Raw genomic sequence first — 24,332 nt, 5'->3', positions numbered from 1 at the left:
AGTGTGTTAAAAGCTTTGGAAGTGTTTACGCCATTTCACCCATTAATCCACTTCTAGAAACTTCGCCTAAGGAAATAACCAGAGATGTACACACCGGCTGATATAAAAGGATGTTCACTGCATATTTACCTTGGTGAAAAACTGCTAACTATCTACATTTCCAACGGGAGATTAAATAATTTGTAATATAGCCATATGAAGGAATCAGTGAACTCCTGTCCCATTTTAGAAGAATATGATTTACAATTTTCTGTTATACACACAAATATATCCATATACAACCAAAAACTGGAAAGCTAAACACTGAAATGTTAACAATAGTCATCTCTGCGTGATACTGTTTTTAATTTTCTTATACTTTCCATTATTTTCCAAATTTCCTATGATAATCGTGTATTTTAGAACCAGTGCAGTCACCTTTGTGGTTTACCCAAAACACCGATTCCATTGAAGTCTATCAGGATAATTATCAGGGTAATCCCTCTCCCCTTGTCAGTGACTGTGTCCCGGCCAGGGAGGCACAAGGAGACATCTGGGGGATGAGGCTTCCAGGGCAAGGTTTCCTTGCTCCTGAGAAGAAAAGTGGAAGAGGTACTGCTTTCTTCTGATCACGGTCACATCCATATGTGATTCATTTATTTATCATTCAATACATGTTTATCTGAACACCTACTGTGCAGTTCTTGAGCCATCTCTAAATAGGGAGATTATTTTGCTATTATTTCTAGGAGTCCTAACTTAATAACTTTACCAGTTAAATACAAAAATCTTAATTATCATCCATCTTCCACTTTGTTCTTCACAGGTAAGAGAATTTGTTGGCTAAATGGCAGTATTATCCAAGAAAACAAAACCAAACAAATTTACCACCACCACAATAAAACAGATCAACTGCACAGGTTAAACAAAACAAAACAAAAACAAACAAAAAAAGACAAGACAGCTTCAAGCCATCATTACCCTATGACACATTATGGACAATATTACAAAAGACAAGAAGAGTATGAAAGTCTGGAAGAAAGATTAAGAGCTTCGTTTCTCTCCTGCTAATTTTAACGCTGTGAAAAAAATACATGAATTTTTCATTTCAATGCACCTAAGAATATACTAAATCTAATAAGAGGTTATTAAAGTCACAGAGGAATTTTAAGTGCCAAAACTTGCTATATGTATTCATGCTGGAGATCTTTTACAGAAGCAAATACACACTGCCCTTGTCTTTTTAAAAGCACTTCCTAAAATCCAGATGACTTGGGGGCTGGCTACCATTAAGAACTGCTGTATAGCTTTGTAATATATAACAACGTCCTTACGGACCACTGGGGTGTGTATAGTTCTTTGCCCCTACACTAAATGGCCCCACATGACCATATTTTTTTAATGTGACATTTACTGGCTCATGTTTTAACCAGGAAAAATGCTAAGAAAATACTCATGATATTTTTCAAAAGTTAATTTTTCAAAGGTAATATGGACATATCATTATAAATCCACTTAAACACTGAACAAGTTACTCGTGGTTCATTTCTACAGAAATACATCAAATATACTGAGGTTATTAGAGGAAGCAAATATCTTCCCTCTCAAGAGACTTTCTCAATCTATCAGTATAAAAATGATGATGATGATAGTAACAATTATCACTATGGTAGCTAACACTTAAACAGTGCTTATTCTACACCAAGGACAACTATAAACTCTTCAAACATATTAATTTCCACAATCCCAATTAATTAGGCAATTAATCAATCAGGCAATTTCCACAATCCCATGTTATAGTTGAGGAAACTGAAGCAGAGAGATTAAATTTCTCGCCTAAGGTCATGTATCTTGTGAGACAGAGCCATTCACTGAGACACACATCACATATTCACACATATCACAAATCATTGATAACACGTCACAAAAGGAAACGAAGGTTGAATATAAAAAAAGTAACTTTAGTTTGTTTTTACCTGTAACAAAAAAGCAAAATTTTTCAGGGGCCTCAACCTAAAACTTTTGGTTTATTTTCTTATGGGGGAATTATCATTTTATTCTGAGCATCTGCATTCCTCACTTACATTCAAACTGCTTAATTGTTCTCTCAAATCTCTAATAACCCCACTTCATCCCACATCATCAGTCAACAGTCTCATTCTAAAATTCTCAGTGGGTCCTTCCAGCTATCAGAGGCAACTCTGTCTGCTTTTCCTATTTACACATCCCAACTCTACCCACCCAAACTTGTGGGGGAACCGCAGTCCACGTCTGCCTCTGCCAAAGGATAATGTGAGCAAAATGTTTTCCGTACAGTTAAAAGAATTCCTTTTGTCAGATCAATGTGATGATGCTGGATGAACTGAACACTTCCCTCTGACCACCTCACCACCAAATGTTTAAGATGAAATTGCATAATTTCCAAAATGGAAACTATTCAAATTGCCCTCAAGGAGTTAAACTAGAAATTTTTCTTTTTTGTCTATAACAGAAAGGCAGGCAGTTGTAGACAGAAGCTGCATACCTGCAATACACTTTTTCCCTGAATAAAGATATATTTATATTCTCTTATGTAAAGATTCAACATAGATATCCAAGATAAATGATTTGATATAATATATATATTTTTTTTTTTCTTTTTTTACCATTGCTATAAAGTAGTAAAATCAGTTTCTCCAATTGATAAGGTTCCCCTATCTTCCCAAGTTCAATTCACAATTTCTCTCAGGAGCTCTGAAATTTAATTTCTCAGCTATACAGATTCATGTTCCCAGTTCCTGATAATCTGATAATCCTGATAGTATTAGGACAGGGTATCTGACATAAAAGTAAAATGTTGGTCATTTAACATTAACGAATGGGATATAGAATTATTTCATTTTTTTTACCTAAAAACATCCTTGCTTTCCCTAAAACAAAGTCTAATGTTTGGGCAAGGAAGAACAATTTTCAAAGTAGCATTTTATTTACAATTTCATTGTCCAAGTGATAATGTTTTGTTTATATAAGATGATGTCTTTACTATGATCATATACAGCAGAACATTAAACCTGCTATAGCTACCGTAATAACTATTTGCTCCAGCAGATCTTAATAGTCATACATAACATATTGATATGTTTTATTTCTCTCTCCATGTACTTGAAAACCACTGGACCATTTCAAGGTCATCACTCAATCTTAGCATGCCCTGATACAAACTCCACTGGCAAGTTGCACTCTCATGCAGGAGTTTGTGGCTTTGTGTTTTACATACATTTCCTTTTACATGTTCTCAGAACAGGTAATAGGCCTCACTGTCTAGAAAATAGGAAAGACATAGAGGCCCCAAATGACATGTGTTCTGATGTCAAAGAAGACTATGTGACAAAGAAAAACACAACATATTTGAAAAGAAATACTCTTTTTTCATTGCTCCTTTCGATTTCACATCAAATCCATATATCTTTGTTAATATATTTTTTCCTTATCCAAAGGTTAAATTGAAACTTTCCAACAGAGTTTCAGTAAAGCATAAATTAGGAAACTACATATCCTGAGTGCATTACAGTAAGTCAAGCATATTAAACTCCTCTGAGCATAGCAAAGTGCTCTCAGAAACAACAGTTCTAGGAACAGGAGAAACACATGGCTAATGAACGTAAATATCCATTCTAACAGGAGGGGCTTTAGAGGCTAAGTGCTAAAGAGGGCAAAGAGAACTTTTTGGCTGAAAGTGGAGAAAACACAGGTAGGGTATACTGAGTTAGCCAAACAAGCATAGGTCATGTGTTGGGACAAGACTGGGCTGGTTTTATAGCCAGAGCATATACCAAAATAAAGAACATCAAACATGAACACCAGCATTCACATTCAAGACATTCACAACTGGACGGGGGCAGGCTAGCTGTCATCCACAGAATACCTTATGGTATGTTATATCTGAAATATTTCAAAATTATAATTAGGTTCAAAGGCAACTTATGGCTTTACTGGTTTCAGGAGTGGAGAAATGCTTCATGACTCTAGTCGATTCTCTTTTTAAAAAACTCCTAAAATTCCTTTCATTTCAAGTGGCAAAATTAGTCATAGTCACTGAACTTAAATTAAAGCTAAAGTGTGAGAAGTATTGTGTGGTATGGGAGACTCAGCAGAGCACTTAACCCAGACTTGGGGTGTCAAGGAAGGTTTCCAGAGAAAGGGCCTGAACACTATGTGGGAGCTTATCAAGTGAACAGCAGGCAGAATGTTACAGGCAGAGGGAACAGCATGTGCAAAAGACTGAGGCCAGAGGACTTGTCAGTAGACAAAACACAGACTAACAAGACATAAGGAAACTGTTTAAGCATCTTGCCAAAATCAGGCATTACTCCTTTTTCTGGGCAAAATTTACATTGAGTTCTTTTTTAAACAATAAAAACAAACATTTTAGGGCATCTAGAGAGAGAGGCCAGCCAAAGGACTACACTACTGGTGCTTTTGTAGTTTGACCTCACCATTTATATCCTTCCAATGGAGATATTCTTTTCTTTGTTCCTTCCTTCCTTTCTTCCTAAGATTTTCAGGAATCCCACTCTCTTAGAGAGAGACAATGTCCACATCCTACAGCCAAACTCTGTTGGCATGTTTGGGGAACTGCCTCAAAGGGAGCTGATGTTAACTCTTTATTACCTTGTCTGGAGAAAAATGACAGACTGTGGTGACATCTAATCACCTCCATTACTTTATTTGAGTCGGGCTCAATAGAGTAGATAACTTCTCTATAATTTGTAATAGAAACATTAAAATAACATCAAGCATTAACTTCTAGATAGATTTCTCAAAGGAATTTGCCAACTATTACAACTGTCTGCTGTAATATGTAAAATGTATCTTTAGGAAGAAGGGTACACAGCTCTGACTGGGGTTTATAAATGGACAACAGACCACAATAAAATTCCTGGATTCTCATAAGAAAAGAAAGCATCGTGAATGATAAGTGATAGGGGGACTTCAGGCTAAAAAAGTAAATTTGACCAACGTTGTCACCTTGTTTAGGCAATCAGTGGATGGATCTGGAAGAAGCTTTCAATACTGGTAAGGAAGTTGGACTTTATTCTAAGAGCAATGGGAAGCCACTGAAGAATTTTTAGCACAAAAGTGATATAATTTTGCAAAGATCACATAGAAGCAGTGTAGAAAACAGCTAGAAGAGAAACAGGAAGACCATACTATAAGATAGAAGACCACCTTTTTAGTAATTGAGGCCTAATCCAAATGTATGGAAGAATGGAGAAGAGTGCCTAGATATGAGAGATACTTAAGAGGTAGAGTATATGATATTTAGTGTCTGACTGAAGATGGCAAAAAGGAATAGAGAAGAATTAAGGATTATTAGGGAATGACATGCATGGTACCACCATGTACTAAAAGAGGGAACAGAAAAGTCAGGACATACTTGGATAGAAAGATGAGTTCAGTGTAGGGCATGCTGAGCACAAGATTCTTGAGGCATCCACATGAAAATGTGCAATGAGCAAAGGGCTATATGAGAATGTAGCCTAGGAGACAGATCTGAGCTAAAGATACAGATGTGGGAACTATCAACACATAGAAGGTATTTAAAGCCATGGAAATGGAGCAGATAACCCAGGGAGAATGAAAGAAAAAGAAGGACTGGGCCAAGGACATAGGGATGTGAGAGCCATGGAGGATTTAACTGATATTTAATTTAAAAAATGAGGAGGGGTATTTAATTTAAAAAATGAGGAGGGGAGGGAAGTTAATCATGACAATACTCATGTTAAGCGAGCAGAGTCTTGCATTCAGGGGGAACTTGCACTGATTCTCCTGGGGAAAATTCGCAGACCTTTAGCAGGAAACAGGAGGACTGCCCACCCATTATGTTCCTGGCTCTAGTTTCCAGGTTCAGTCTGCCACCTTCACAAGAACTGTGGTCATCCAAAACAAATAATCAGTAAAAACAAACTGGCAAAATCATTGTTGTTCTAGTTCTCTTTTACTTACTAGATTCAAAACTAATACCATCTGTGCAGTGAAGCAATGTATGTTCCTTAAATATAAGAATCATTTTTGTACCACTAATGCAATCCAAAAGCCAAATCAGGGCAGCAAAGACATACAAGTAATATCAGATGTAGTTTCAACTGCTATAAAACACAGTGATTCTACATTTTAGTTCCAGGCTTTAAAAATAATGTAGTATATGTGGTTTTGAATAAGATTCTAAACTGCAGTCATGTACTTAGACTAGTTTTTTTCTATTCAAGTGTTGACAGGAAAAAATATAGATTTAGTCTGATCTTACAGGCACACACCATTTACCCAACTTTTAACTTGATTTGAACCTTAAGGGTCCTCTTGCAAAGCAACAAAAGTGTGCATAACTAAGGTCAATTAATAACTCGTTTCTAAAATCTACTGAATTTTTAACTGGACAGTATCAAATCCCTATAATTTGCAATGAGCAATAATGAAATTAAAATTTTTCCAGTTTCAACTAGGATTTTCCCAAAGATCATAAACAGTGCATTTTAGGAAATTCTGATTCATCTGTATATCCTTTTAAGTGCTTCATTAACAATGACTTTCTTGCTAGATATAAGATTAGATATAATAAATAACCACATTCAGACCACAGTTTAGTAAAAAGCTGTCTAATTCAGTACTGAAATTATTATTCAAATTTAACTGTCTTCTAGGAACAAAACTCTGTTTTCTGGGCCCAGAATAGGTTCTATCTCTCAGTCCCTACTTAACCTTTCTTCAAATAAAGGTTACCAACAATATAGCCTTGTTCATCACCAACATAAAAGATCTCTGTATACTCAAAACTCAGCTCCTTCTGAGAGTCTCTCCATTTTCAACCCATCATCCATTTACAATTTACATCCACTACAATGTTTGTGTCACTGATACTACAGCTTCTCACTGTCGTGTTGGATTACCTCTGCTGGCATATTTTTCTTGCATCTTCTACACAGGAAGGTACCTTTTCCCAGAATGCATCGTGAACTCACGGGGGCTCATCATCTCTCTGTAAGGCTTTGTACGCAAAAGCCATTTGATATGAGTGTCCAGTTGATTCTATGATCTCCCAAACAGAAGGAATCAAAAAGAAATTAGGTTCTCTAATATCTGGTTCTATATTAAACAATTAGCAGGTGACATAATTACCTCCACCTTCCTTATCTCACCCTCCTGTCCCCATCCATTGAAAACTAGATGACTAGATTCAAGCAGAAAGAAAACTGATTATCATAAGGCCGATTAAGAAAAGGGAAAGTCTGAAGAAACAGAATTAGGAAGATAAGAAAAAAAAATGATCAAAGTGAAATGAATAAGAGGAAATTCTAAGCCAAAAAATAAAAAGTAATAAGATAGGTAATAATAAGGCAAGAATTTCAGACAAGAAACCACGAAAAAGAAGCCTGTAGGAAATAAATTTAGTCTCTTGCTTAAATTGATCACTAAACCACAGCTCACAGGACAACTAACAACTTTAAAATCCCAGTCCAGAGACCTGTGGTTATCCCACCCTGGTACTTGTTAGGCCAAATATTACTGCTGACTTGGGGTGCTCCCGAGTCAATTGAGAGGACCACCATCATTTCCATTCCCTGCCAAGAGACACATCAGTGACTGGGGGCTGGAGCGAGAGCCAGTGGCAAATATACCACAGCAGCCGGCCAAGGACTGCTCAAAAGAAGTCTGGTATTGAGGTTAAAATTAAATGAAATGGAAGGGAAATAAAGACAAGGGAGGATGAGAAGAACAAACACAGCATCAGAGTGGGCTCCTTCTACACGCAGGGGGAAGCAAACATCTGGAATCATTTGGTGCTGAGTGCCACCAAATTTAAGACTTTGTTCCTCTCTTGCAATTACTTTAGTAACACCATACAAAGAAAAAATAGACCTAAAGGCTAAAATGAAGGGGAGTGGTTACAGTGGGTATAACAATAACCATTAAAAACACATATACACACATTTTAAAAGTAACAAAGCAGTTAACTGCACAAAGAATCCTGATTGACTTGGAGATGTTCATCCTAAATTCTGAAGTCAAATGAGGAAGGTGCAGACAAATATGTATCAGAGCATGATAACATTTTTGTAAGAACATGTCTGTATAAGCACAGGATAAGTCTTTATATGATTCCAAAATAAGTGATGGTATTATGAGTGAGTTTTACCTCTATTTAATTTTTCCTGTGTTTTTCAATGTAATTAAAATAACAACAATCCCTTAAAACAAAAGAAAAAATATCCCTTTCCAGGTCATTCAGTCTTTACCTTGAACTAAATGTGTATCCAATTTACAAAGAACCCCTTTCACACAGAACACAGCTTTGGGAGAGCTGTTCCTACCCCATGGAGAGGAGGGGCCACAGGCCAAGCCCAGTTGCATTACAGTGGAAAAAACACAAGCTGTGGATACCAATGGAAAGGTCTGAATCCAGCATCTCTTGCCACTAGTTCAGTGACCCAGGGCAAACTATATGAAATTTCTGAGTGTTCCCTTCACTTGGCTTCAGGAGTGGAATAATATTTACCTCACAGGGTTGTTTTGAGGATTCTCAAGAATAGCTCCCACACACGATGACACAGACTGGTGGGGTAGGTATCAGGGAGACTATGAGGCTTCTGAACAATGTTACACCTTTTATTATCTCATGAAACATTCTGTTCTGAATACTGCCAGATTGTTTCTCACTTTTACTGACCAACCCTCAGCCTATCATTCCTCAGACTAATTAGTGCTCAGCAGAGCAGCCTGGTTACTGATGCTTCCTTCTGAAGCATCTGACCCTACTACCTCCGGGAGAGAGCAGAGCAAACATCCAGCAGAGTGAAACAGGGAAGCAGGTGTCAGGGAACAAATGTGTGCTTATCCAAGTTCTCTGTCCTACAAATATATAAGCAAGCCCAGGAGGAGGAGAAAACAGCTCTTCTAGGGGCACACACTGCAGAAGCATGACCAAGTGAACAGCTTGAAATCCCAGATACTGTTACAGACTCAGCTTGACATATTGAACTTCAGCAGAGTTTGCAATGTAATTGGTGTTCACTTTTCAGTGTTATTGTTTTAAAACCTTTAAGGACGCCCACCAAAAACTTTAGTATTCGTAAGTGTGCCTTGAACCTGGAAAAGTCTGGAACCACTCAGATAGAAAATAAACAGCGAGAAGTTTGAGGCAACTATCTATAAAGTGTTGCTCAGAAAGACTTTTTGCAATGATGGAAAATCTTTCTCTGTATCATGCCATCCAATACCACGGCCACTACCCACAGGTGGCTACTGAACACATGAAATGTGGCTAATACAACTGCGGAACTTAATTTTTAATCTTATTTAATTTTAATTTACATCATCAAATGTGGCTGCTTACTGTTACTGGATGGTACAGATCTAGAACACTGGTGTAATGACTTGTGTAGCTCAAAAAGAGTAGTATGTGGATGAGTTAGCTAAGTATAAAAGCTAACAGATAAGAAGAGAAACAAACACACACACACACACACACACACACACACACACACAAACCCCAAGAAACAAAAAGCCAGCACCATGTTAATATTTTGTTGCTTCATACAGAATTTACCTCGATGAAGCTGAGGTACTATCTCAACTGAGTTGAGATCTGATCTCAACTTGTCTTAGCTCAGGCTGCCTTAACTAAAACACCATACACTGCGTGGCCTAAACAACACAAATTTATTTCCTCACTGTTTTGGAAACTAAAAAGCCAAAGATCAAGGCTCTGGACATTTTGGTTCCTGGAGAGAGCCTCTTTCTAGCTTGCAGATAGATGCCATCTCTCTGTGTGCTACCTGACTTCTTTGGTGTGTGCACCAAGAGAAGGAGGTCTCTTTTCCTCTTTTTATAAGGCTGCCAAATCTATCCGGTTAGGACTCTACCCCTACCTCACTTAACCTTAGTTACGGATCCAAAGGCCCTATCTCCAAATACAGTCACACTGGGGGTTAGGGCTTCAACATATGAATCTGGACAGAGGCAAAATTCAGTCTATAGAACCTTTCATTCTCCCATAACTAGCTCTTTTATCATGAGTTCCAATATTCCATGAACCATATTTCTCGCCCTTTTATTCACAATCTTCAAGAGGTTTAGTTTTCTGCCTTTTCTTACCACTCTACCAGTTTACACTTGAGTAAAATTTTAACCCTGTCATCACACAACTTGAAATTTACCAAGATTAAAACTTAGATTTGGCCCTCAAAAATGGCTTCTTACCTCTTAAACTGATTGTGCAGAAAAGAGTTAACATAGCAGGCCTGAGACTGCTCTCCTTAGAAAGAACTGCTTATAAGGCTGGCCCTTGCCTAGGGTCTGGGAACTTGGATACTGGAAGAGTTCCCACCTCCCTAACTGCTAAGAGGGACTTTCTCAGCCCAAACTGTTTGTACAAACAATGTGATTTATGCTGAACATCTGCTTTCCTTCTGAGGGTATGGAACTCTGGTACCTGCTAGCCAAAGGATGACTATGTGACCAGACCCCAAAATAAACTTTGGGTATTGAATCTCTCATGAGCTTCCCTGATGGGTAACATTTCACATGTGTTGTCACAGTTCTGCTGGAGGAATTACACGTGTCTTGTGTGACTCCATAAGGAAAAGACTCTTAGAAGCCTGGTTTCACCCAGACTTTATCTGATGTACCTTTTCCCTTGGTTGACTATGCTTTGTATTCTCTCCCTGTAATAAATCATAAGCATGAGGATAACTGTATGCTGAATTCTGTGAGTTTTCCTAGTGAATCATCAAACCTGGGGTTGTCCTGACGACCCCAAACATATTAACCCACTTTCTTAATTCACATCACCAAACATCTATCCCTAGTAAAAAGAACCCCATATTCCTACATTTTAATCTTCCCAGGTTCCACTCCAACCCATAATTCTCCCAGCCCTGGCTTTACCCAGTCTATTTTCTACAATTATCACAAGTAGTCAGGCTAAGATGACCATCAACTCTCTCTCTCTCTGGACCAGGAGTCAACAGATGCAGGTAAGAGCAGGTATTCAGTTCCACAAATTGGGGGTGAGGGCAGGGAGTTAGAGGAGTGGTTAAGGGTTAAATAAAAATGTGTAGACTGGAATAATGAATGCTGAAACCCAATCCCATCCCCAGAGTTTTCTATCCCACTCAGGCCCTAGAACAATGTTACAAATGACAAGCAACTCTATCAGCCTAAGAATAAAGATATAAAGATACTTACATGAGAGGTTCCCCCAACACTTGGCCCAACCAGTTCATCTTAACAGCAATCTAAATATCAGTTAAGTGTCTCCATGCCTTTGGAGCTTCCAATCACCTTTTCAGTTCTGTTCTAAATATAAGCAGACAACCAAGGACTAATTACTAGACATCTGAAGAAACCTCTAACATAAAAGATCAAAACCAAAATGTATCATAAAAAGCAACATGGAAGTCATATAGTGGAGGAAAAAACTTTAAAAACTTTCTTGAAAGTCCTAATATTAATATCTTTAAAGCAGATTGGAAAAAATACTATATCCATAGAAACAAGGAGAGAATATTAATTTTAAAAATTTTGAGAACAGCCTTGAAAATTAAAAATATAATAACAACTCAATAAAAAAGAATTTAAAATTGAAAAAATGTCTCAAAAGTTAAGCAAAAAAGACAATGTGATGGAAAATAGAACATAAGAAAAATCAGAAGATCAGTTTTGAAGGTCAAATTCCAACTAAAGGAACTCCAAAGAAAATGAAGATGAAGATATAAGTAATCAGACTTTTCTTAGAACTAAAAGACAAGCATTTCCAGCTTGGAAGGGCTGACCAAGTACACAACACAATGGATGAAAAGAGGACCACATGGAGTATATCATGAAACTGTAAAACACTTAAAGTCAGCAGGAAATGGAACAATGCCTTCACAATTATGAAGAAAAATAATTTCCAACCTGGAATTCTATACCCAAACTATCTATCAAATATGACTGCTATAATGACATATTCAACAGGCAGTGACCAGAAATAACTTACCTCCCACACATCATTTTAAGAAGATACTTGAGGATGTGCTCCACCAAAAGCAAGGAGTAAACCAATAAAGAGGATATAATAAAAAGAAGATACAGTATCAGAGAAAGGATAGAAGAATGAATGATAATAAAAGAAAATCCTAGGATGGCCGCAAAGAAGTTTTTAAACAAAGAGGGAGGGGTTATTTATATCTGTCCAGATTTCCATCTCAAAATTGAGAATTTTATGTAAATATTAAAAGAGTTAGAGGAAACCTCCACAAACTCTTAAATTTAAAAAAGAGAAAAGAAAAAAGAGGGAAGCAAAACCAACAGCAGTAGTCATTGCAGTATACTAATCTTTCATGTGGATGGAAATATCCAAAGTTCTTCTGAACAAAGGATTACCAGATCAGCTATGTGCTTTCAGAATTACCAACTTTAGGTAACAACGTGGTGCTTGACAATGATTGGTTTCAATTCCCCTGATCAGAAAAAAGTGTTCAATAGAAATTAAAGAACAAATGTAAATGAGAGAGATTTCACTGGCTTCTTTGGATAAATGTTGCCTCTTTTTAATCAAGGACTAAGGATTGTTTATCAACAGTCACTTAACTGCTCTACTACCTAACTGAGATGCTCCCTCAAAACTCCAGTTAAGAAATTCAGTAAAGACAAATAAAATTTAAAATTTGGTCAACAATTAGCTAGCAAACCAAACCAAAACAAACACCTGCCTCCCCCCTCAGCCCAGAACTATTTGGCCCAGTTCATTCAAAGAGGTGCCAGTGGACCTTCTTAAATTATATTCTATTATATTTTTAAATTTGAACAAAAAAACATACAAGATTTCATAGGAAATCAAAGCACAGAACGTAACTCTAGAAAATACTATATTGCTGAATTGATACTTCACCAGTCATACCACTGAGTGGAAAATGAGGAGAAAAACAAATTAGAGTGGTGCACATTTTGAATGCTTGTTCCACCCTGGTCTAGCTGAAAGACAAAACCACAAGAAACATGCTCAGAATCATTTAAATAAAATTCTTTCCTTAAATACAGCATTTTAAAATGTCAAACTAACGCAATCCTAAAATAGCAACTATTTTTAGTGTTTCTTTAAGTTTTTTAATTGACCAATGCAATTGGATTCCATTAACAGCTAATTTTTGCCAAATTTAACTCTAACAAATTCATTTAAGTTAAAAGAGCATAAAGAAAGAACAAAATACTTATACCATATTTTTGCATTCCTACTATTCAAAAGCAGCAGGACCAAATTTTTTCAGGCTGTGAATAAACACGTCATACTTCAGGCTAAAAGCATATTTTATTCCAAAATTAGGAGTGAAAATGAAGCTCAAAAGAAATGACTTCCCAGCCTTGAATTCAGTGGCATTAATATTAATGACAAACCCACTCATTTCAAAGGCATGTCCCAGAGTGTTTATATTATGAAAAATGGGTCTGGAATGTCATCTTCAGTAAATTTTAAATTGTTTAATCTGAGGTTTTGCTAGATTTGTAACAGCTGCACTTGTGTTTACAACTATAATAAGGCCTTTACAGCATGGCACTCCTTTACACATTTTTTAGATCTGGTTGGTACAAACATGTTGTACCGATCAATGGAAATGAGTTTAGTATCTCTCTACAGCTGTAAGTTTAGGCAGAGTAAAGTTTTGTTTTGGATTAACATTGTACAACAAATGCATCATGGACCTTCAGAAGTTTTATGATATTGGTTACAGAAGGATAGGACAAAAACTCCCATTCAGATACAAACATTTGGAAAATGACTCAATTTGTGTTTGTGGAATTCAAATTTTGTTTGGGGAAAAGATATGCATATCAAATACACTGTGGGTCTAATTTGTTTGCTGGCATCTGTTGAGGGTCTCAGGGCATGTTACCAAGCAGAAACTGGTGAGGCAGTATTCAAAAATTACATTTCTTCTAATGCCTCTATTAACACAGTAGAAAGATGCAACAAAGAAGCCTGCCAAAGACTTGCTTAAGAGTGCATCAATAGGAAGCATCAACAACCCCTGACATGGGGCTGCTGGTGCAATGAAAAGAGCACCAGAAAAGGGTTAGTTTCCCAGGGTTACAGTCAACAGCTCCACCACTACCTCAGTTTCCTCCTCTGCAAACATTTCAAAGAGAAGTTATTATGGAAGGTAAATGTTTTCTGCTAAAATCAGTTGAGTCTGGATAACCAGAAATGCTTGGCTCTTTTAGTAACTGAAAAGGTTATCACGCCATAAGAATTAGGCACATGTAAAAGCTGCACAACAGAAATAACCCCAGCAATTCTTCAGTAGCTATCCTCTTTTGGGCGATCTCTGGGGAATCCCTAATCCTGGTCCAAATTAACTTTTTTGAAAAGGCTCCACTCTAGTTTCCTTTTTGTTTTAATGTCTGTCTTGCCTTAGCATGTATGGTTACTGTAAAAATCACACACAATCTATGTGAAAATAACTGGAAAGAGTGAAATACATTTCATAGGGCTTATACCAAGTAATGTTAGAAATGAACCAAGAACTCAAAAAAAGTGGGAGGGAAAGTGCTTATAAAATCAATGAACTTTAAAAAAAAAATCAATAGAACAGAAGGTGTGATTTCTAAATTGCTTATGATATATTATTGTGTAGGATAATAATAATAAGCTTTTTTCTACAAATATGAAATTTTGAACTCTGACAGAGAACACAAACTATTGTAGTAATTTCCCCAGTAGGTATGATAAATTTGTACTGAACTATCTATTTTTTCTAAGTGTTAGTTTGACATTTCAAAATGATTCAAAAGTTAGTAAATCACTTTCAACAAAGCTCATAAATTCAAATGTCCACAACAGGTAAGTAAAATGAATGAAGCAATCAGATGAGCTTGAGGCAACTGGAAGACAAAGCAGTATCCACAGAAGACAGCCAGCACTTAGCTCCTGCCAGCTGCTGCCAAAAAAGACGTCAGATTTAGTGTTGCCAAACAGCTTTTCATCTAAAAGAAAAGCTGAAAATATGGACTTTTTAAAGGTAAAATAATTTAGTGTTTAAATGTTAGTGAATGACTCAACATATTTTAAACATCATGCAAGCCACAAAAACATATCTGCAAAGCAGATCTGGTCTCAGCTTTACCATCTCCATCATATTTGTTCTATACAGATCTATTTAAAATATCATTACAAGATTAAAAAGAACTTTGGTGATTTTTTTTAATGCTTCAATTATACTATGATTCATGTTAATATATTCAATGGAGTTTGTTTTTTCTTATAAAAATTACCTTAATTTCATCAAGCAAGAGAAGTCATCTGGCCAACTGCAAACGGGAGACAGGAAACAATTCTTCTTTTACCAAATACCCAAGTATGCCACGACAACCCCTTCCCCCAGTGCATTCTGGAAGACAGCCTCAGCTAGAACAGGAATCAAGTCTGTTTTGTTCACTATTATATCCCCAGTATATAGCACAGTGCCTAACTCATAAGAGCTGGGTGTACAGAGTTTAACAGCACTCCTCACATCTGGGGCAGATGAATACTTCTCAGCTCCTTGACTAGGCTGTTTATTAGTCCATATGACTAGGTTCTGTCCAAAGGAATGAAGGCATAAATGAAATACCCTACTTCCAGGCCTGGCCTCTAAAATATCCCACACAGGCTTACACCTTCTCGCTCGATACACAGGGCTGGAAGCAAAGGACTGAGTCAGTGCAACTGGAAAATGGAAGGAGCCTAGAGACATCAGCGAATCTACAGAAAATCTGTACCACAGAAAACTGCACAAAAGGGACAAACAAGGGCCTGTGACATCGGCAAAAACTAGCACTTGTATTATGTTAAGCCACTGAGATTTACTAGCATTTACTTTGACTACTACTGTGTTCAGTATCTGTTAAATGAATGCCTAAGTAAATAAATAAATGCCTCAGCCAAGAAAAAGCCTAGGCAGCAAAAGTACAAAGATGCCTGTCCCTCACAGTTGGTTGACAAATGCTAAAGTAATGATCTTCAACCCTATTAAAGATATTATGGCTTTCAAAACATATGAGATTGTGGAAAACAATCACAAAACTACCACAAAGGCAATCAGAACAGTTAAATGAGACTAGAATCTCCAAGAATTTATGTGAACCTCAAGAGAGGCAAAAAAAAGCATGTAACAAAAACTAATATCCATTTGCAATTAAAAAAAAAAAAAAAACCACAACTCACCCAACTAGGAATAGAAACTTCCTCAGCCTGAGAAGGGGCACCTACAAAAAACTTACAGCTAACATTATACTTAATGATGAAAGAAAGAATACTTGGAAAATTCAATATTATTAAGCCATCAATTCTAATGTGATCCACAGATTCAATGCAATTCCAATCAAAATCTCAGGAGGGTTTGCTTTTTTTTTTCTGAGATATGGACAAGCTAATTCTAACACACATATGTAAATAACGTAGAATAGCCAAATAACTTGGAAAAGAACAAAGCTGGCGGACTTATACTACTTGATTTCAAGACTTATGAAATGGCTGTAGTAATCAAGGTATTATTGACATGTACGTAAAGAAATGCAACAGAAAAAAAGAGTTCAGAAATACAGCCAATACAGCCACACATATATCGTGTGATTTTTCACAAGCTCCAAGGCAATTCAATGGAGAAAGAATAATCTTTGCTAGTGCTGGAACAATCAGAAAGGTGTATGAACCTGAACCCCTTCCTTATACAATACATAAAAACGAAGTAAAATGGATCACACACCTACAACATAAGAGCTAAAATTATTTAAAACATCTTAGCAACCTTGGCTTAGGCAAAGATTTCTTAAATAGGACACAAAAGACACAAACTTAAAGTAAAATAATCAATAAACTGGACTTCATCAAAAATTAAGACTTCTTGCTCTTCAAAAGATACCATTACAAAAAATAAAAAGAGATGCCATAAACTGGGAAGAAAAACTTGCAAATTATGTATCTGACAAAGGACTTGTATTATAGAAACGCAATTTAAAATGACTGTGGGATATCACTACATACCCACTAGAATGGCTAAAATTATAAAGACTGACCGTACCAAGTACTGATCAGGATGTGGAGCAATGGAAAACTCTCATATATTGCAGGTAGGAATATAAAATGGCATAATCACCCTTAAAAATAACTTAGCAATTTCTTAAAAAGTTGAACTTTCACCTACCCTGCAGTCCAGCCCTTCCACTCCTAGATTTTTACCCAGGAGAAATAAAAGCTACATCCATAGAACGACTTGTACACAAATATTCATAACACCAACCCTGGGATCCCTTGGACCACTGCCCCAGCCGCTAGCAGGCTGACACTAGCTCTGGGACCCCCCCAGGGCTCTGTAGCCAGCCACTTCATGACTTGACAGACTGGCACCAGGACTGGGGCTCCTCTGGCCATGCAGCCAACCATGCCAGGGCTCAGTCTCACTCACCAGAGGCTGACAGCCTCCACACAAAGCCAGGCCTGGCAACCAACTGGACTGGGGCCAGCCACTCCTACCAGCATGCCCACGTAAGTCAGCCCACTACAACAGAAGGGCCCACACAGTCCACACAGAGGGCATCCCTAGAGCATATAGTTCTGGTGACATGAGGGGAGTGCACTGCTGGATGCACAGGACGTCTCCAACAAAAGGCCACTTCTCCAAGGTTAAAAAATGTAACCAACCTACCAAATAAAAGCAACAATTTAGGCAAAATGGGGCAACAGAGGAATATGTTCAAAATGAAGGAACAAGATAAAACCCAAGAAGAACTAAGTGAAGTGGAGACAGACAATCTACCCAATTAAAAGTTCAAGGTAATGACTGTAAAGATGTTAACAACCCAGGAGAAAACTGGATGAACAAAGTGAGAAGTTAGACATTTTTAACAGATTTGGGAAATACAAACAACCAAGCATAAATGAAGAATACAATAACTGAAATGAAAAATACACTAGGAGGAATCAATAGTAGATTAGATGATACACCGGAATGGATCAGTGAGCTAAAAGAGTAGTGGCAATCACTGAAGCTGAACAGAAAAAAGAAAAATAGAATAAAAAGAAATGAGGATAGCTTAAGAGACCTCTGGGACAATACCAAACACACTAACTGTTGCATTACAGGGGTTCCAGAAGGAGAAGAGAGAAAGGGGCAGAGAACATATTTGAAGACATAATAGCTGAAAACTTCTCTGTCCTGGGAAAGAAAACAGAAATCCAGGTCCAGGAAGCACAGAGAGTCCCAAACAGGATCAACCCAACGACACTTGCAATTAAAATGGCAAAAATTAAAGACAGACTATTAAAAGCAGCAAGTTAATTACAAAAAAATGTTAAAGGACCTTCTCTAGTCATCAAACATAAGAAAAGAGAACAAAAAGAAGAGGGAAAAAAAAAAGATCTATAAGATTGCTCTGGCTGTTCTGGGTCTTTTGTGGTTCCTTATAAATTTTGGAATTTGTTCTAGTTCTGTGAAGATTGTCTAGAGTATTTTGACAGGGGTTGCATCGGATCTGTGCATTGCTTTGGAACTGTGGCCGTTTTGATAGTGTTGATTCTTCCAGTCCAAGAGCCCAAGAAATTTTTCCATTTCTTTATATCATTTTGATTTTCAGAGTATAGGTAACCTCCTTGGTTAGGTTTATTTCTAGGTATTTTGATGTTTTTGATCTAATGGAAATGTTTGTGGTTATAAAATTCTGGGTTTTGAAGTGAAAAATAAAGTGAATGAAGGGCCGCAAATACCAAATTAGCCTTCTTTCTTATCGGTGAGTTGTATTCCATTACATATATATATGCTGCATCTTCATTCTCTATTCAACTATTGATGTGTTCCTAGGATACTTCCATATCTTGGCAATCATAAATAATATTGCTGTTAATAGCAGGGTGTATGTATCTTTTTGAATTAATTCTTATTTTGTGGTTGGCTTTATTCCTTTGGTAACTATGTAAGTTTAAAAAGCTAAAGCTCTAAGCATTCTTAGGAAAAATGAACAGTACATATATGTAAATTAAAAAATATATGTGCAATTAAAAAAAAGAAAAAAAAATCTATCGAGCCATGAAAGACGTAGAAGAAACTTTTTAAAAGACACATTACTAAATGAAAGAAGCCAGTCTGAAAAGGCTACAAACTACAATTCCAACCAAATGACATTCTGGAAAAGGCACAGCTACAGAAACAATAAAAAGATTGTGGTTTCCAAGGGTTTGGGGAGAGGGAGGGAGAGAGGAATGAATAGATGGAGCACAAGGGATTTTTAGGGCAATGAAGTTATTCTGCATGATACTATAGTAGTGGCTACATGGCATTATGCATTTGTCAAAACCCACAGAGTGTACATCAAGAGTGAACCCTAATGTTAACTATGGACTTTGATTAATAATGATGTGTCCATGTTGGCTCATTGATTGTACCAAATATGCCACACTGATGAGGGATGTTGAGAGTAGAGGAGTATATATGTGTGGGTGGGGAGGGCTATGTGCAAACTCTCTATCTATATCTTCTGCTCAATTCTGCTGTGAACCTGAAACTGCTCTTTAAAAAAAAAAGAGCAAGGGAAAAAAAAAAAAACCAGTTAATTAAGTAGAAGGGAACTCCCAAGGCTATCAGTTAACTTTTCAGTAAAAACTCTTGCAGGCCAGAAGAGAGTGACACAGTATATTTAAAGTGATGGAAGGGAAAAATCTACAAGCAAGAATACTCTACCTGGCAAAGCTTTCATTCAGATTTAAAGGAGAGATCAAAAGTTTTACAGACAAGCAAAAGCAAAAGATTTCAGCACCACCACACCAGCTTTACAATAAATGTTAAAGGGACTTCTCCATGCAAAAAAGAAAAGGCCACAACTAGAAATACGAAAATTACAAAAGGAAAAATCTCACTGGTAAAGGCAAATACCTAGTAAAAGTAGTAAATCAGCCCTGTATAAAGACAGTAGGAAGGTTAAAAGACAAAAGTAGTAAAATCATCTGTATCCACGGCAAGTAATTAAGGGATACACAAAACAAAAAGATGTAAAATGCGATTTCAAAAATAGTAAACATGGCAGGGGGTAGTAAAAATGCAAGGCTTCTAAAATGCTTTTGAACTTAAAAGATTAGCAACTTAAAATAATCATATATATATGATTATTAATCATAATATATATATATATATATATTGCTTTGTACAGTGTGGGGAATACAGTCAATAACTATGTACTATCTTTGTAGGGTGATATTTTGTCACTATACTTAACGTAGTGATCATTTGAAACGTAGAGAAATACCAAATCACTGTGTTGTGTAACAGGAACTAACATAGAACTGCAGGTCAATTAAACTTCCAAAACAAACACAGAAAGAGAGGTCAGGTTTGTGGTTACCAGAGGTGGGGGACAGGGGAAAGGGGAACTGGATGAAGGCAATCAAAAGGTACAAACTACCAGTTATAGGATAAATAAGTGCTAGGAACAACACAGGGAATAGAGCTAATAGTTCATATAACTATAAATGGAGTATAACTTCTAAAAATTGCAAATCACTATGCTGTACACCTGAAACTTACATAATATTGTACATCAACTGTACCTCAATTTTTTTAAGTTAAAAAAATAAAATAGATAAATAAGTACTAGGAATGTAACATACAACATAATAAATATAATTAACACTGCTGTATATTATACATGAAAGCTATTAAGAGAGTAAGTTGTAAGCATTCTCATCACAAGAAAAACACTTTTTTTCTATTTTTAAAATTTTGTATCCAAATTAGAAGTTGGATGTTCACTAAACTTACTGTGATAACCATTTCATGATGTATGTAAGTCAAATCATTATGCTGTACATTCTAAACTTACAGAGCATTGTACATCAATTATAGCTCAATAAAACTGTAAAGGGAAAAGAAAGACTTGAATGTGGAAAAAAAGACCTGAAACCATAAAATTCCTAGAAGAAAATGTACGCAGTAACTCCATTTACAACACTCTTAGTGATTTTTTTTTTTTTTTTTTGTGGATTGGACTCCAAAGACAACGGAAACAAAAGCAAAAATAAACAAATGGGGTGATATCAAACTAAAGCTTTTCCACGACAAAGGAAACCAACATCACAATGAAAAGGCAACCTACTGATTGGGAGAAGATATATGCAAATCATGTATCTGATAAGGAGTTAATAACTAAAATACATAAAGAACTCATGTAACTCAACATCAAAAAAACAAACAACCCAACTAAAAAATGGGCAAAGGACCTGAATACACATTTCCAAAGATAACATACAGATGGCCAAGGGCATATGAAGTCCTCAACATAAGTAATCATCAGGGAAATCACTACCACATGATACATCATCTCACACCTGTTAGAATGGCTATTATTAATAGACAAGAAATAAGAAGTGTTGATGAGAATGTGGAGAAAAAGGTACCCTTATGCACTGTTAGTAGGAATGCAAATTGGTACAGCCACCTTGGAAAGCAGTATGGAGATTCCTCAAAAAATTAAAAATAGAACTATCATATGATGGGTATTTATCCAAAGAAATTAAAAACATTAACTTGAAAAGATATATGCACCCCTATGTTCATTGCAGCATTATTTACAGTAGCCAAGATATGGAAACAACCTAAGGGTCCACTGATAGATGAATGGATAGAGAACACGTGGTATGTATATACAATGGAATATTATTCAATCATAAGAAAGTATGGAATCTCATCATTTGAGACAACATAGATGGACCTTGAGGGCATTATGCTAAGTGAAATAAGTCAGACAAGGAAAGACAAATACCATTTGGTCTCACTTATATGTGAAATCTTAAAAAAAATTAAAAACAAAAAACTGAACTTGTTGTTACAGAGATAAGATTGGTGGTTGCCAGAGGCGGGCCAGAGAAGGGGACTGCAATAGGCCAAATGGGTGAATGCTGTCAAAAGGTACAAGCTTCTAGTTGTAAAATAAATAAGTCATGGGAGTATAATGTACAGCAAGGTGACTATAGTTCATAACACTGCTTTGAACATTTGAAAGTTCCTAAGAGAACAGATCTGAAGATCTTATCACTAGAAAAAAAATTTTGTAACCATGTATAGTGATGAATGTTAACTAGACTTGATATGATGATCAGTCACTAATACATACAAATACTGAATCATTATGTTGTATACCTGAAACTAATTATGTTAAATGTCATTTATACCTCAATAAAAAGCAATAAAAAATTCACATATACTTTGATTTGGCAATTCTATTTCTAGAAATATATAGTACAATTATAGATACATATGCACAAAATGATATATACAGGAATACTTTTGGTAGCATTATTTGCAATGAAAAAAATTAACCTAAATCTCCATTAACAAGAGATTGGTTAAATCCATTGTGTTGCATTCACAAATTGAATAAAACATAGCTATTTAAAAGAATGAGGCAACATTCTGTGTACCATCAGGAGAGACTGCCAAGGTATATTGTTAAGGAAATCGATCCTCATTATTCACAGATTCTGCATTTGCGAATTCATCTACTCAGTAAAAATTCTTTGTAACCCCAAAATCAATATTTGTAGAACTTCTGTGTTCAATTTTGGATATGCACAGAGTAGCAAAAAATTTGAGTCACCCAGTACACACAATCCTAGCTGACTGAGGTGGAACAAGGTGACTCTCTGCCTTCTAGCTCATTGGTCACATCGGTCATACTGTAAACAAGTGTTATTTTGGGGTCTGTTTAGTGCCACATTTTTCACATTTTTGTGCTTTCTGTGGGTTATTTTGCTATTTAAAATGGCCCCCAAGCATAGCACTCAAGTGATAGCTAGTATTACTAAACACAAGAAGGCTTTGATATGCCTTATGGAGAAAACACATGCTTTATGGTTACAGTGGCAAGCTCTGTGGAAGGAAACTAGGTGATTGGATAACAGGTTTTTGTACTTCTGGGAATTTTATATCAATTGCATGTATTACTAAATCAAAAGATAAATAATTTTATAAAAGAAAAAAAAGGAAACTGGCCAGTCTGGAGATAGGGCAGGCTTCAAGGCTGATCCACCTCCATCCCATTCCCCTCATGACAACAGAATGGCTCAGTCATTACAGGAGTCCCATTACACACTATACCAACCAGAAAAGAGTATACACTTCTGTCCCAGCGTCCCAAGTAAAAGTCCTCGAATGTATTCAGCCTGTACTTGCTTAAGCTTCACGCATCCCTAACCAATGACTGTGATCATGTGAATTTTACTGCTTATTTTAAGGCAGATTGTTTTAAACCGACTTAAGTCCACCCCAGGAGCTAGAAGCAAGATCAGTGTTCCCCGAAGTCTATATAATCGTGACTTCTGAAAGAAAATCCAGGCCCTACTGGGAAGGAAAGAAGCAGGAAAGGTACCCAACAAAGGTCTGCCATCCTGAAGAAGCTGGCCAAGAGTTGTGGAAATAAAGCATACACACGTTAGACAATAGCATGAATAGCATAAGGACCAGAAACGATCACCAATCAATCAGAGCTTGGCAAGGAAATCTGTGAGTACGGCACATCAATGCACAAACAGAGTAAGAGAGATAGGTTAAGTACAAGGAGAACCTACAATGTGATTGCTTTAAATAAGTAACAACAACAAAAAGGAACCAGCCCCAGGAGAATGCTGGAAGTCACTAAGGTAATAGCACCTCTAAATTCCTATGAGAGAAGCAAAACAGTTTAGCAAGTCTGCACCTTCAAACCTGACCAGGTAAAGGATCACAAAGCCAAACTCAAACTCTTAAATAAGGCCTACCCTGAATAACTGTGTGTGTGTGTGTGTGAAAAACTTGACTTGACACAGTCTCAAACTGTCTTATGGGTAATCACCAGAGTATCAGACCTCAGATCTCAGATTATGCTAAAGTAGATTAAATTTACATAAAATGTTCATATAACATATATATTCTGTATTACAAAATCAGCACTGGGCCCCTAAAGGAAAATGAAAAAACAGTCCTAGAAATCTGAAAAATGAAAACCATGACATAAAAGATAAGAAGTAGCACCATCAGACAGATGTAAAGCCAGGCCATCTGGGGGTCCTATCCACTGGATGCCATAACACTGACCACAGTACCAATTCCTTTCCTCTTCCCTCCTCTTCCCTAACCCCACTTCCTGTGGTACATGTACTGTTTCTAATTTTCAAAGACCTGGAAGGAGCAAGGGAAATATAAAGCCCAACTCATCACTATACATATTATAACACATTCTCACCAAAACATACCGTTTGTGACATGGAAGTGTTAGTAACCCTAGGTTTTATTTCACTATTCAAGAAAATGAACAGGCTAAATACTCTCACCACTCAC

The 24,332-nt window shown here is 36.6% G+C and overlaps 1 protein-coding gene across 7 annotated transcripts in view; it reads right to left on the bottom strand.

Moving 5' to 3' along the window:
- The window catches only part of FANCC (FA complementation group C), a 182,723-nt gene that overhangs the window by 148,284 nt on the left and 10,107 nt on the right, over positions 1-24,332 (bottom strand). For 3 of the 7 annotated variants that reach the window (XM_074363063.1, XM_074363061.1, XM_074363065.1), the window contains exon 2: positions 11,203-11,313. The exons of the other annotated variants lie outside the window; for them this stretch is intronic. The gene's annotated coding sequence lies outside the window, so the exon portion shown is untranslated. The remainder of the gene's footprint in view (positions 1-11,202; positions 11,314-24,332) is intronic. 7 annotated transcript variants of the gene reach the window in all.

This window comes from Camelus bactrianus, chromosome 4 (genome assembly GCF_048773025.1).
Source record: "Camelus bactrianus isolate YW-2024 breed Bactrian camel chromosome 4, ASM4877302v1, whole genome shotgun sequence".
Classification (NCBI taxonomy): Eukaryota; Metazoa; Chordata; class Mammalia; order Artiodactyla; family Camelidae; genus Camelus; species Camelus bactrianus.
Note: the sequence above shows the minus strand (reverse complement) of the source record. Positions and strands in the feature narration are given on the sequence as shown.